The 15348-nt window shown below is 39.9% G+C and overlaps 2 long non-coding RNA genes across 4 annotated transcripts; one reads left to right on the top strand and one right to left on the bottom strand.

Moving 5' to 3' along the window:
• The first annotated feature begins 3107 nt into the window (after nucleotides 1-3107).
• On the top strand, nucleotides 3108-14665 carry LOC139706036 (uncharacterized). Of its 3 annotated transcripts, XR_011707738.1 has the most exons (4): nucleotides 3147-3657; nucleotides 8194-8336; nucleotides 13114-13232; nucleotides 13760-14665. It is a non-coding gene; the product is annotated as an uncharacterized lncRNA (long non-coding RNA). The 3 variants fall into 3 exon arrangements; XR_011707737.1 differs by lacking the exon at nucleotides 8194-8336 and having other exon boundaries at nucleotides 3156-3657; XR_011707736.1 differs by lacking the exons at nucleotides 8194-8336; nucleotides 13114-13232 and having other exon boundaries at nucleotides 3108-3657.
• Nucleotides 11554-13828, bottom strand: LOC139706037 (uncharacterized). The gene is made up of 2 exons (XR_011707739.1): nucleotides 13738-13828; nucleotides 11554-11848 (listed from the first exon to the last, which is right to left on the bottom strand). It is a non-coding gene; the product is annotated as an uncharacterized lncRNA (long non-coding RNA).
• Nucleotides 14666-15348: the final 683 nt, after the last annotated feature.

Raw genomic sequence — 15348 nt, 5'->3', positions numbered from 1 at the left:
GGTTCTGGGAAGAAAACTGTATTCTGGCTGGCCATTCAATCACCCTGCAGCTCAGCTTCTGCATCCACAAAATGGAGATCACTGAGCTGCTTTGCGGGATGTTGTATGAATTCGAGCTTCAAGCCTGGTGAGGATTGCAATCGATGAAATCTGTGGTTATTTGCCTGGGATTTGTCCCAGGTGCCGGGGAAGGAGTCCGTGTGCACAAGTGCCCAAAAAGTGCCTTCACAATTCAAATAAAGCATCTTTACCTTCAAGCTGCTCACAGTCTGATAAGAGAGAGAGTGCCAATGTGGGTACAATATTCCCTGGCCAATCAAGTTCCCCTTAAAGAAAAAAAAAATCTCCTTTGCACAAGTGTATTTCTGAATATTACTGTCTCAGTCTAGGTGTAGTGTAAACCATTCTCATTGGATGTGATTTTAAAATCAGGAGGTAGTTGTCCCGGAGGAAAAAGGGTAGTAAGGCAGGATGCAAGCAGAGAAGAGGTTTTGCAAAGATCCTGGGAATGGTAAATGAAGGTGGGAAGCATCTGGGAAGAGATAGCCCCGTGAGACACACACCCAGGGCTGAAGGGGGAGTAGATCCCAGGCGGTATCTTATGGAGGGAAGAGAGCAGTGTAGCCCCGCACACCCAGGTGTGCTGGGCGTGTCCCATGCAGGCTGTCCTGCTTTTGTGTTTCTTTCTTAGGAACCTGCATTATTGCAGAGGCTGAGTCAACAACCCTGAGTCATCAAAGTCAAATGCCTTGACAGTGGGGCACTGATAACAGCAGGACATCATGCACTCTCTGACCAGATGGTCTCCTTACCCTTCCTAGCAATCCAGGGAGCAGGGGACTGATTTATCACCACCATTCTTCAGATATGGAAGGAGGCTCATAAAGATAAAGTCATCCACATCCAGGGCCACACAGCCACCCAGTGGGAAGCCAGGTCTCTCTGTGACCATGCTCATGGGCTTCCTCGTGTCACTACAGATTTTTTACATTCTTTTCACTGCTGTGAAGCAAAATAGATTTGGAAGTGATGGTGGTATATACAAATCTACAGATGTGATAAATGTCACAGAATTATGCACAAAGACAGACCAAAAAAAAAAAAAATGAATACAGTTGCCCCTCAGTATCTTTAGAGAACTGGTTCCAAGATCACCGCAGATACATAAATCCACCGGATGCTCTCATTCTTTATATAAAATGATGCCACATTAACATATAACCTAGGTAAGTCCTCCCATATACTTTAAATCATCTCTAGATTACTAATAATACCTAATACTATGGAGATACTACATAATGCTATGTAAAAATGCTTCATAAATACTTGTTATATACATGGGTTAGGGAATAATGACAGAGAAATGTCTGTACACATGTAGTACAGATACAGGTTTTTTTTTCTCCAAAAATTTTCAAATGTGTGGTTGGTTGACTCCTCAGATGCAAAATCTGTGGGTCCAGAGGGCCAATGGCAAAAACTGTGCTTGCAAAACCTGGGGAACTCTGGGGAAGCTCTGGGGTCTGGTTAATTGTACTGTACTGGGTGTACTAAAAAAAAAAAAAAAAACCACACCCATTTTTGTCTCCTTGCTTCTGGTGAGAAGAGGAGAAAGGCAATTGCTCTTCAGATAAAACTCAAGTTAATTGCCCAGCATTAAGGCAGCAAGCCAGTGATGGACATTGCATGAGTTAGAACTTCCACAATTGACAATCTTGACCATCTTAAAAGAAGCAAATGGGTGATGTAGTGAAATTGTCAGTATTGGTTAAATCCACTGTCTCCATGAAAAAAGGGATTTAAGTTGACTACTGACATGGAAAACTTACTTGTCACGTGAATAGAAGATCAGATAGAGAAGCACATGCCACTCAGGCTACTGACAACCCAGGTTAAGGCAAGAAATCCTTTCCCTGCATTATAAGGGCATAGTGATGATCTTATATAGGTAGCCATAGATGTTTATAGCAAGTGATGGGTGGTTCCAATGCTTCAAAAGGGATCATAATTTTCATAATGTGAAGGTCATTGGTAAAGCAGCAAGTACTGATATTGAAGGTGCTAAAGTTTTTAAGGAAGAGTCACCTGGGAGATTGTGAATGAGAAATATTTGCCAAAACAAATATTTAACATGGATGAAATGAGCTGGTTCCGGAAGCATGTGCCACACTATACATATATTCCTCAAGAATCTAAGACAAGGCTGGATTTGATGCTGCTTTGGGCTGGAAATGTTGCAAAGTTCAGATTAAAGCTTTTCCTAATCTACCAGTCAGAGAACCCTAGAGCAATCAAGAATGTGAGCAAGCATATGCTTCCTGTTTATTATTGCTATTCCGAAAAAGCCAGCATGACATCAGCATTGTTTGAAGACTGGTTTTTGAACTATTTTATCCCACAAGCAAAAGAATACTGTAGGCAAAACAACATCCTATTCAAGAAGCCTGTTTTAGATGATGCTCCAGGGTAGCTACTGCATATCGGCAGCATGTCCTGATGTAAAGGTTGTATATTTGCCTAGGAACCCAGAGTGCTCATTCAACCAAGGGACAGAGGCTCAGTGGTTGTGTTGAAAACAAATGATGAACACCAAATGTTTGCAAAGGGGGTTGAAATTACAGAATCTGGTCAAAGGCTCCCAGAGTTTTGGAAAGGACTTCATACTCTAAATGCAACCCGCAACATTGCAGCGACCTGGGAAGAAGTCACAGCAAGGCATGAATGGCATTTGGAAGAAAGTTTTGAAAACACGTGAACTCATTCAAAGAGTCTGATGTTGATGAAATATTATATAGCACAATAGTAACCCCCATCCCAAATGAAAGAACTGTGGAATGTCACAGCTGCCCCCTAACCTAGTAGACTCTTCCACAGATTTAGCTTATATTAGAGGAACACAAGTTTTCCAGCCTCACCTGCAAATAGAAGGGCTCACATTCACAGAATCACCTGTGTTGTCGCCCCTATTTGCTATTACAGAGCTTCTTCTACCCCACCCCAAATCTCACCCACCCAGTCATTACTTGGGGCTCCAAGATGGCTATAGTTAGGCTCCCTCACCAACACTTGCAGCCAGCTGTGATTTCAGTACGTAATTGACAGGAGTAAACATCAAGGATGAATAAACAACATGGATCAGAAGAGAAACTTGTTTGGACTTGTTTGGACTTGTTCGGACTTTGCAGTAACTCAGTGACTTTTTAGTGCTGGTCACAAGATGACCAGAGAGTGTGTCTATGTTAGATAAGTGGATGATATAACCTTTTTGAGTGTGGATGATGTAACCTTCTAAGTTGTGGTCATAGGATAATAAAGTAGTCAGGCAGTATGCTTATGTTAGATAAGTTAGGTGTGAACAACTTGTAAAGTATATAAGCGCGGGGGAAACTCCATGTAATTGCCCACAACTAACTCTCGCCGCCTGAGAGTAAGATCGTGCAGTTGTGTGCCAGCCACCTCGTGTATTGCTTTGTGTGGTGTGCGAATAAACCAGCATTTCAAAAGGCAATCGAGTTCGTGCTTGGTGTTCGCGTACGTCGCGGTCCGGGGTCCAGTGTAGATATCCGGAAGGGAACTCCTGGTAACCAGACAAGGCTGAGAAGCTGCTCGTGACAGTTGGCGTAGTCGGCAGGATACGGAAGAAGAGCTCCGGAGCAGGTAAATATAACCCACATGGCAATGCACAATTTCTTCTACTGAAAACCTAGAATGACCGTGATCGTCCGGCGTCTAGGCTGAAGGTGGAATGAAAGGGGAGTGCCCCCACCAAAATCCTTAGGAGGACGGTGGTCCCTGTGCATGGGGTGGCTTAAGGAAAGGATAGAAAATTGGGCACTATATAGCTGGCATCAGGGAATAAGTCAGATACCTTATAAGATAGAAACAAACGGGTTTATTGCTTGGAAAATTCATGTAGCTAAACTGAGGATCCTCTTAAAAATAGCAACATGGGCTTCAAGGAAGTAATAAAAGGATTTAGGCAGAAATGTAGAATAGGAGAACTAAAGCTCGAGCAAAAGGAATTAAAATCTCAATCGCCATGGCGAGGTATTGAAAGAATTGTTCAGGCAAAGATGCCTGAGTTCCAGAAAGGAACCACAGTTGAGGTAACATTAAGTAATCCTCAGACCGTCCAGCCCATAATGGAGCGGGCTGACAAGAAAGAAATCCCGGGAATATTATGTAAAATTATAGATGATATAGATGATGACAGGCTAAGAGGCAAAAGGTTAGTAAAAGAAGCCCTTAAAAATGGAAGTAATAACCCATTTTTGAAAGACATATTGGACCAACTGGAAGCTCCTGATAAGGCCAGCATGCCAGTTTCAGTAATTAAAACATCCACACCCGGACGGGGACGCCCAGATGGGTTGGAACAAGTTATTGAAACTAGGGACTTAACTAGACCTGAAATGGTTCAGTTAAGGCAAGATTTTTCACAGAAAGGTCAGACCGACGGAGACTTTTTGTTTACAATTCATAGTAAGGGAGGCGAGTCTATAAGACTCGCAGGCAAGGAGATGCAGGTGGTTAATATCCAGATAGACAATCCGAGTGTTGCGGACACTTTAGCAAAGAATATACAAGAGGACCCTGACAGGGTACGCACACTTTGGGATTGGATTGCAATAGCCTGGGCAGAGGCCATCCCACATATAGATTGGGGTGCCTTTGAAGGCCAGGTACAGTGGAAGAATCCCAGTGAAGGGATTAAGATAGTAAAGAAGTTAGCTATTTTTAGCAAAATTTATAATCAGTTTCAAGGATCCCCTTTAAGTGCTCACTTAACAGCCGCGCTCAGGAGAATAATTATAAAAGGAGCACCAGAACAGCATAGAATGATGTTGGCAACCATGCTAGCTGGAGCCAACACCCTATGGGATGTAGTTGAGTTCTTAAAGCAACATCGAGAATTACAACAAGAGCACAAAATGTCATTTCAAGCTGCAATGTCATTTCAAGCTAAAGCTCGAAACCCAGTCTGCTTTCCAACAAATGGTAACGGAAATATTAAATGCTACCAGACAAATGGGAACAGTCAATGTTTCCAGACAAAAAACTTCCGTTTGGGAGGCCCGCCTGGCCAGCGGAGCCTCCCAAGAAACAGAAATATGTTGGGAAATGGCAAAGACTGGAGAAAGGTGCGACCAGGACAAGCCTGGACACAAGGAAATGTTGCTGTAAACAACAGGCAGATAGGAAGCAGAATGAAGCCACAAAGGCCGGTGCCGCGAGGAAATCAGGTGCAGGGCCAGAGAGGAAGGTTTGGTTTAACAATGCCAAGGTTTGGAATATCCAGATGGCAAAACGGCCGGACACCCGGCCGTTCATACAATTAAAATTTATAGTTGATAATCAAGAATATACAGACTCCTTCCTGATAGATACGGGAAGCGAGGTAACAATAGTCAGAGATGATTTTGTAAATAATAAACCAGCTAAGGAAAAAGTTATAGTACAAGGAGTATCTGGACATAGGGCAGAAATGAGAAAAGAATGGGTAACATTTAAAATATATGATTTGGATTATACAATACAAGTGTTGGTAGGCAAAGTTCCACATGGAGTATTAGGAATTCAGGAAATCAGGTTATTGTATGGTGAATGGTTACCTTTGAAGAGATTAAAGTGTTTTGAAACAAAAATTTTAAGTCAAGTAAAGATTGATCCAGTAAAATTGCCCCATACTCCACCAGTGTTTACTAAACAGTATCCTATTAAAGGAGGACACGAAGAGATTAGCGCCACAATAAAGGAAATGTTGGAAAAAGATATAATAGAAAAGGCATCATCATTTAAATATAACAGTCCAGTATGGCCTGTTATGAAACCTAATGGCAAGTGGAGATTGACGGTAGACTATAGGAATATAAATAAAGTAACCCCTTCTATGCCAGGTACTCTTCCAGATGTAGAGTCTATTTATGCTCAAATTAGGAATTTTTCACCTACTTGTTTTTGTGCTATAGATTTGAGTGATATGTTTTTCGCTATCCCATTAGATATTAAGAGTAGAGAATTGACTACATTCACTTGGGAATCAGTACAATATAGGTTTAAAAGGTTACCACAAGGATATAAAAATAGCCCAATTATAGCACATGTAACTTTACAAGAAACGTTAAAGGACTTTCAAGATAAAGGAACTACTAAGTTATGGTCATATGTAGATGATATATTAATTGCTGGGAAAGATATGACCGAGTTAAATAAGGTAAAGGACGAGGTAGTTACATTATTGAAATCAAAAGGATGGTCCATCAATCCTGATAAAATTCAGGGTCCAGCCACGTCAGTTAAGTATCTGGGGGTGGTGTGGACTACAGAAGGACCTAAGGTTCCAGATGCAGTGATAAATAAGATTTTGGCTTTACAGTCACCAAAAACCAAGACAGAGGCTCAGCAGGTGATGGGCATTTTGGGATATTGGAGATTACATATTCCATATTTGCAAATGATTCTGGCTCCAATACACAGGGTATGCAGGAAAGCTGCGGACTTTGTATGGGGACCGGAACAGAAAAAGTCATTAGATTTAGCTAAGGAATATGTTCAGACATATACCCAATTGTATGTACCTCAACCTGGTGAAGAAATTATAATTGATATAATATATGCCAATGACTTTGGAAATTGGGGCATATATACTAAAAGTAATAGTCAGACTAAACCAGTTGGGTTTTACTCCAAAAGATTTCCTTTTTCCGAAAACAAGTACTCTTTCTTTGAAAAAACAGTGTGGACAGCTTATACGGCGGTACAGAGTCTAGGTTTTGTTTTAACTAATAGAATAGTTACATTAAGAACTCAGATACCAATTTTGGATTGGGTACGAACTAAGGAGGAAGACTTTAGAGGTTTACCCATGGAACAAAAAGTGTTGAAATGGAAATGGTATTTGTTAACTATAATTAATGATGCAACAGTGTCAGGGAATAATAAGACATTAAGGTTATCAGAATTAGTTTTTGCTCAGCCTATGGTAGAAGTACCGGTAGAGATTAAACAACCAAAGACACAACCTATTGGAAAATGGGGGGCAGTTGCTTCTCATAAAAATGCATGGTTCACAGATGGATCAAGTAAAGTAGTAGGAAATGTCACTAAATGGAAAGCTGTGGCATATCGACCAAGTGATAAAAAGATCTTAGTTAAGGAAGGCTCGGATGCCTCAGCACAGTTAGCAGAACTCTGTGCAGTAAAATTGGCCGTTGAACAATCTATCCATGAAAAGAAAAAGTATATACACGTTTTTTCGGACTCATGGGCAGTTTGTAATGGTATTGCCATATGGTCTGCAAAGTGGAAGGAATCTGATTATAAAATTAATGGAAAAGATGTATGGGGAATACATATTTGGAAATTTCTTGCGGAGGCACCTATACATGTAAAGATAGCGCACGTTGATGCTCACACAGGACGTACAGATGAAATATCCAAATTTAATAATGTGGCAGACAAATTGAGTAAATTTGACTCCGAAGGGCTAAAATTGGTGAATAAGGCCCCTTGGAAAATATCAGATAGAACAGATACAAAGATTCGGTTAAAACGTGACCCAAATTGGCATATAAAACTTCCTGAATTGAATGCTGATATTTCGGATGATGAGATCCGACAATTGCATAAGGAATTAGGACATATTGGAACACATGGAATGTTCCAGTGGTTTCAAGGAAGAAATATAAAAGTCACCTGGGGAGCATGCAAGCGTGCGATATCTGGATGTGAATTATGCGCATCCTCGGTACAACGTTTCCGGAGGAATCCACCCCATAATAGGCCGTCACCAAGAGGATTTAATGAAAAGGTACAAATTGATTATATTGGTCCTTTGCAGAATGGAAAATATGTGTGTACTATGGTAGATTGTAGTACCGGATTGGGACATGCATGTGCAAGTAGACATGCAGATCAAAGCTCTACTATGAAAACTATTTGGAGCTGGTGTGCAGCATATGGATGTCCTTGGAATGTGACTTCTGATCAGGGTTCTCATTTTACTGGTAGAAATGTTCAGAAATTAGCTGACGTTTTAGGAATTAATTGGGATTTTCATTTGGCCTATAACCCACAAGCAGCAGGAAATATTGAAAGGTTCAATGGATTATTAAAGACTAAATTGTGGCAGATAGGACAAGATGTGCCATTTGACAAGGCAATACTGATTGCAGTTTTTGAACTTAATTCTAGGCAAAGACTGCACAGGAGATCACCCTTTGAGGAAACATTTCAAAAGGACATCGATGTGCAGGCAGACGGGGACACAAACCCAGATAATATAAGACCATATAAGGTGTGGATACGTAACAGAAAAGATAACTCTGTGATTAAAGGTGAGATTGTATCACACGGACAAGGAAATACCCTATGGGTATCAACTGGAAAAGGGGACCTCAGATTAGTAAAAAGCCAAGATGTTGTCACTAGGTAAACGTTTGTGTGTTTTGTTTAACATATGCTTTGTTATCCTGATTGTATATTCTTGCTTGTTTTTGGGTGGATATTTTCATTGTAACGAATGGCAGACAGCTCTTTTGAATGGTTCTACTTGTTTTAATCATAAATTGTTGGTACGAGATTTGTTACCCTGTTATGTACTTAATTATACACTATGTTTCTGGTAATGGCACCTAGGACTTTGTTACTTTTGCTATTTTTGCTACTTTGGATAGCCCTGCAGTTCTATTCAGTAATGGGAAATCAAACTACAACTCCCACTACTTTTACTACTACAACTCCATATTATTTTGGTATCAGGAACATTAACCTGACCAAGTATTCTTACAAAAATTGGATCTTCAATTATATTAATTTCACTCATTCACTTCAAGAGTGTAATAATTCTTGTGCAGTAATACCACAATATTGGAGAAGTAACAAATTCCTACAAAATTTTACTGCTATTAGATACCTGTTTTATCATAATTATGCATTTTGCCACCATTATAACAAACACTCCGCACCTAAGGAGTGTGACCATTTTTGGGACATCAATACAGTTGGGGTATATAGCCCAATGTTTAGATCTAGTGCGGATGGAGGATATTCTAACAAATATGAAACTAACCCCCTCCGATGTCATCTGGTACCTGGGATTATGGATATGTGGTCTTATAAGCCACATTTTGTGTATTATTATAGGAAACTTGGAGGCAAACCTTTAGTTAAAAGCTATAATGCTACAGCAGCAGTGCTTAATAATCCAAACCTTACTGTATATACTTTTGAGGAATTTACAGAAGAGAATGACTTTACATGTATAAAAGCAGCAGAAAAAGATGTTGCATCACTACCTTTTCAGGTTTGGGTGTCCAACAAACAGAATGATTATAATTTATTTGATTATGAATATGAAGAATATGACTATTCTTCATATGATAATGGAGAAGAAAAAGGTTCTGGTGAAATTACAACTACAACCCCACGAACAACTACGTTGGGGATAAATTTGTTGCCATATAATGATTCTAAGGAAATGTTGGATGAATGGAAGAGATTGCCTAGACATTTACAAGGAGCTAGACCGTTGCCTAGATGGCCGCAAGTTTTAGTTGAACCCTACGGGACATGGTGTCCAAAAGAGTTACAGCAGTATCTAGATTCCATGAGCACTAAACAAAGGAATATGTCTATATATATTGAAGATGTGCAAAGCAGAACTCATTTGAATTATACCCATTATGTTTCTTGTGTAGCGGATTTTCCTAATTTACCTATATATGGAAAGTTCGAGATCCTACAGAATCCTGATAGATCCTTAGAAATACGGAACCAATCTTATCTTACTATAGATAATTGGTGGAAAGTCAATACCTTAGGTACCGCCACTTGGCGATCACCTGTTGTGTTGACCGACCCTTTACCACAGCCATTTACCCATAACTTGGTTAAACCAGTGGCCACGCCTCCTAAAATAAAGGACAAAATCGGGTATGTTTGTATCCGCAGCATTTTTGGAGATATGCTTAACCGAACACAGGGACAAGCATTTATTGGTAGAGTTTGCTTCCCTGTTGATTCAACCTTCCTTAAGTGGTGCCAATATAGATATTATTATAAAATTGGTAATTATTCATCTGTAACTTATAAGATTCACACACAGGCCTGTAGGCTGGGCCCGGCTTACAGGACGACTGGGGTATTACATCCTGAATTTGGAATGTTTAATCACTCTGGATGGCTATTATTTGAAAACAAAACAAGGAGGTATGTTTTTAAAAATGCCAATAATGAATGGGACCTCACAGAGATTGTGGATATCCCGAAATTGGGACAGAGAGTGCATAGTCCAGGGTTACATGATTATAAATTCACCGTGGACAAATACATTGTTAACCAGACAGTATGGAAAAACTACACACAATATTATAATATATTTAATTGGACATGGTGTTATAATTTTAGCAGACAAAATTGTGTACAGAATCCTCTTCATGCTGTATATTTGAATGCCTCTCATATGCATCTTGAGGTGAATAATACGTGGCATAGGTTTGATAATCAGTCCTGGCAACCTGTATTGGTTGTCACACCTAAGGATATTTTGGAAAAACACTTGTATAATGTTACATTTCTGCAGGTAGATTATACTTATAATGGATCCAAAGGAGAATCTTCAAAGTGGCCTTATTATAAATGCCAAGACTGTACCTTTAAGTTTTATGATAATTTCTTTGGGACTTTGATTCCCGTGTTTAATTTGAGTGATGACAAAATCAGAGTGAATGTCCATAATATGTCAATCCCGATGGGAGTTGATTCTAATTATGTGGACACTAAAAATGTTAGTTTAGCTATGGAAAGATCTATTTGCAGATGGTTTCCACATTCATGGCAATATGTGATTGGTATTCATAGGTCTATTATGCATAATGATTCCACGTACTATGATATTCCTCTTGATGTAAATATAACTGGAAATGTTTCCAAACATTATGAAGGTGGTAACGCTGTATTAGACAATCAACAGAAACAAACGAGGGATTATACTTTACATCCAACAGTATATTCTCTTGCATTTGTACCACCAGATTTGGATGAAGTTACTTTAGTGAATTACAAAACAGAAACTTACCTGGTAAATGCTGATGACTACTGGTCATTGAAGACTGGGTGCCCTAGAGCACAGCTCTGGGATACTATAATTAGATACCATGTGGATATAGCAGATAGAAAAACTCTGAAATGGTGGTTGACACAAGGAATGGATTTCTCTACTTGGTCTAGTAAAATATATCCAGGAAAATTACCTTATTACTGGTATATGTTATTACCAGGAAGTGACAATGAATGGAATCTTTATGATATTGTAACACATGATGTTTTACATAATAATACTGATGTGTTTGATGCACATGCAGGTAATCATATTATATATAGTACAAAGATGGATATGCAGAAATGCTATATGGAACTGACCTCTTTGAATCCTTGTTTAATCGATAGAGGAGGATTTAATGAAACCAAGGGATGGGTTACTGCCCATTTCCCAAGAGCGGTCCTCTTCCCACGCAAGGAAAAGGACGGTAATTTTATGAAGACTTTAGAGGCTCCAGGATTTTTACCTTTATTACATCAGCCAGTTAGATTTTTGATACAACCACAAGTACAGCCAATTGTGTTACGATTGTCTGTTAGTGATTTGTTGAAAGGTGAAACTGTATGTCCTTCTTTTGAGTCTACTGTGTTGCCAGATTTGTTTTATTCAGTTCAAAGAAATGCAGCAGGACGGAGACCTTTGCAGTTCGCAGCGATTGGCGCTTTCCTGGCCGGAGCAGCTTTGGGGGCAGCGATCGCTGGAGCAATGACGGAGGAACTTCGAGTGGAAATTTCAGCTCTTCGAGGACTTCAGAATAAACAGAACTTTGTTATCTCACAATTATCTAAAAATCTGCACTCCGCATCTTTACTTATGGAAAGACTTTCTGCAGAACAGGAACTTTTGAAACATCATGTTGATTCACTAAGTAAGGTGATTGAGACTATGGATGCATCATGGAATGTACGTATGAAACAATTGGAGGCAACTCAGGAGTGTGAACATCTGCAAGCAATGATCACCGCGGGATTAGAAGAAATAAGACTGTTATTTAGAACTGGCATAGGCATGGAAACTGCATCAGCTATAACCATATTAGATCCTACAAAGGATTCTTGGTGTGAAACTGGTGTTTGCATGATTAATTTATGGCAAATGTCGACATCTAAGGTTGTAATAGGATATCCAACTAAGGCTATACCGAAGAAAATTGGTAAAGATTGGATAATACCGTTTGATAAGTTTTATTGGTTAAAATGGAACAATATGTCATATTATGTGCCTAGTGAAGCCACTTATGCTATAGGTAAAACAACTAGTATAGCATATGATCTTTTCTCAGATGAACCTAGGACTTCTGATATAACTATATCTATGCCTCAGGCTACTCTGTTCGATCTTGGGAATTTTAATATGTTGTCTTGTTATCCTGAACCTTACATGGTTCGACGATGGCAAAACATCTCTTATAGTGATTCTTTAAGTTTGAATGCTGGTTGTCATGTACATACTAATGTCATGATGATGGAACATATGAATCTAACTGTTAAGAAACATCTATTTAGGTCTAAGGATTTTACTGCTACGCAAAACTTACGAGTCCTGACTAAGGTGGTTTATATGTCTAATCATACTTTTGGGTTACATTCTTTTGTACCCCAACCACCTCTGTCAGAAGAATATAAAAAGATGATGAAAGCAACAGAGGCAGCCAAATCCATTTATGCTTCATTGGGAAAAGAAATTGAGACAGTACATAATCAAACTACTGAACTTCTCCAAAGATTTTCAGGTGAAACTCATAAAGTTAAAATGTTAGTTGATTCTGGATATTTGATTCCGCGTGACTTTCAGTATACTTATGATTGTAGTTTTGTAGGTTTCTTTAGAAAATTAGTTCATGCAGATGTGAGTTGTATTATGAGATGGAATCCTTTCCATTGGATTAAGGAAGGATTGCTATATGTATGTTGTTTTGTATTATTAGTATTATGCATTAAGGTTTGTTTAAAGATTAATAAGTCTGCAGGAAAGAAAACTTACATTAAAATGGATAAACTTCAACATTACAGAGACCATGAAGCGAAAGGCACTAAGAAAATTAAATCCAAGAAGGAGAAGGACGGCAAGATCGAGGAATTATTCTGAACAGTTGCACTATGCAAATTGTCATCTTTGCATCGAATTTCATGTAAATACATGGTTTTTATATAGTGCATATACACTGTTTGGGCAGGAACGTTTTTCTCTTTTATGTAGACTAGTAACCTTACGCAGTGGACCATGGTGTCCGCTGGATAATAATTTGGAGGGTATTGTACCTTCTTTATGTGTATTCTTAAATCATGTTTGGAACTGTATTCCTAATATTAATTCGCACTGTAATGTTTATTGTAGGTATGATGTACACTCGTGTGTTAAGGGTTTATTTGGATTGTTCACGGAAGTAATGAAGTCTGATCATGATTTGTTGACACAGCAATCTAATGCATTTGCTTTTTACATTAATGGGATTATTTCCCTTAGCTATGATAGATCATCGTTGTTTGGTGATGAGGTATTATGTAGGAGTTTTGCGCAATGCAGACGGAGGAAGACGTATAACCCTAGATCTTTGTTTGATATATGCTTAAGGAATATCTGTAAGCCTTATTTTGTTAAATTGTGGACTTATGTCGATTGTCACCAAAACTTACCCAGACTTGGTTAACGTTATAGAATTTCTTGAGGAACTATGTCTGTGGACCAGATAATCATCAGACGGATATTAGGACGCAAATTGAGGAACGACCTGTTGTTCCGGAAGGATCGCATGACTCCAATTCCGATGTTCTTGGAAAAAGATGTTGATTATCCATTTATGATAATTCACAATATGGTGATAGATTTATCGTTAGTGAAGGATTTGAATTTTGATGTTTATTCACGACTGACACATCCTTTTGTGCCACATGTGAAAGCTCCCTTTTGCTGTGAGATTCGTGCTATGCTTCATCCTTTTCTACACTCCTGTGTGGTCGGTGGCTGCATGGATGCCGTGGATTGCATCTTCCAATCTGAAGAAGATTGGTTTGGAGGGCCGCGACAGCCCATACGTTTCCCCGAGGACGGGCAACTTCCGAATGGACGACCTAAGACAGGGGACCGTACTTGTCGCTTTGATACATCGGCACCATCAGTACCATCGGCGCCTCCGTATCAAGGGGGTGGAATGACAGGAGTAAACATCAAGGATGAATAAACAACATGGATCAGAAGAGAAACTTGTTTGGACTTGTTTGGACTTGTTCGGACTTTGCAGTAACTCAGTGACTTTTTAGTGCTGGTCACAAGATGACCAGAGAGTGTGTCTATGTTAGATAAGTGGATGATATAACCTTTTTGAGTGTGGATGATGTAACCTTCTAAGTTGTGGTCATAGGATAATAAAGTAGTCAGGCAGTATGCTTATGTTAGATAAGTTAGGTGTGAACAACTTGTAAAGTATATAAGCGCGGGGGAAACTCCATGTAATTGCCCACAACTAACTCTCGCCGCCTGAGAGTAAGATCGTGCAGTTGTGTGCCAGCCACCTCGTGTATTGCTTTGTGTGGTGTGCGAATAAACCAGCATTTCAAAAGGCAATCGAGTTCGTGCTTGGTGTTCGCGTACGTCGCGGTCCGGGGTCCAGTGTAGATATCCGGAAGGGAACTCCTGGTAACCAGACAAGGCTGAGAAGCTGCTCGTGACAGTAATCAAGGTCATGAACACCCTCATTCAGCAGATGCACTCAAGACCATAAACATCTGCTTGTATATTGCACTCACTTATGTAACCTGTTGGCATTGTGCCCACTTTGGCCTACACATGTAAAAGGCCTATGAAAAGCTGGGGCGGGGGGAGGCCTGCAGGAGGGTTGCTGCCACATCCAAATAAAGCATGTCTATTACCCCAATTGTGCCTTGCATCTTCTTTCACCTGCTGAGATCCTGGGGGTGAAGCCTTCAGAAAGACAGTGTCTCAAACTAGATTGCTGGCTATATGCTGGTGGGCTGCTGCCCACCCATCCCAACTGCAGGTGCCATCAGCACTCATATACCCCAGGGTGTCATCTCATGAGAGGCCCCAGGCTAGGCATGGAGGTCACTGAGATCTGATACAAGAAGTGCCTCTGGATAGTAGCAGACCCCAACCCAACCCCACTGGGCTCCTTTGGCCTAAAGCCACCCTGCATTCCATGCAGGAGAGTGAATTCAAGGCCATACTCGGTTGCTGGGGCACCAAAGCAGGAGAGCATACGCCCAACAGAGCCCTTGTGAAAACTGTTC

The sequence above is a fragment of the Marmota flaviventris genome, chromosome 6 (assembly GCF_047511675.1).
Source record: "Marmota flaviventris isolate mMarFla1 chromosome 6, mMarFla1.hap1, whole genome shotgun sequence".
NCBI classification, from domain to species: Eukaryota; Metazoa; Chordata; class Mammalia; order Rodentia; family Sciuridae; genus Marmota; species Marmota flaviventris.
The sequence above is the reverse complement of the archived record's forward strand: the minus strand, read 5'-3'. Positions and strand labels throughout refer to the sequence as shown.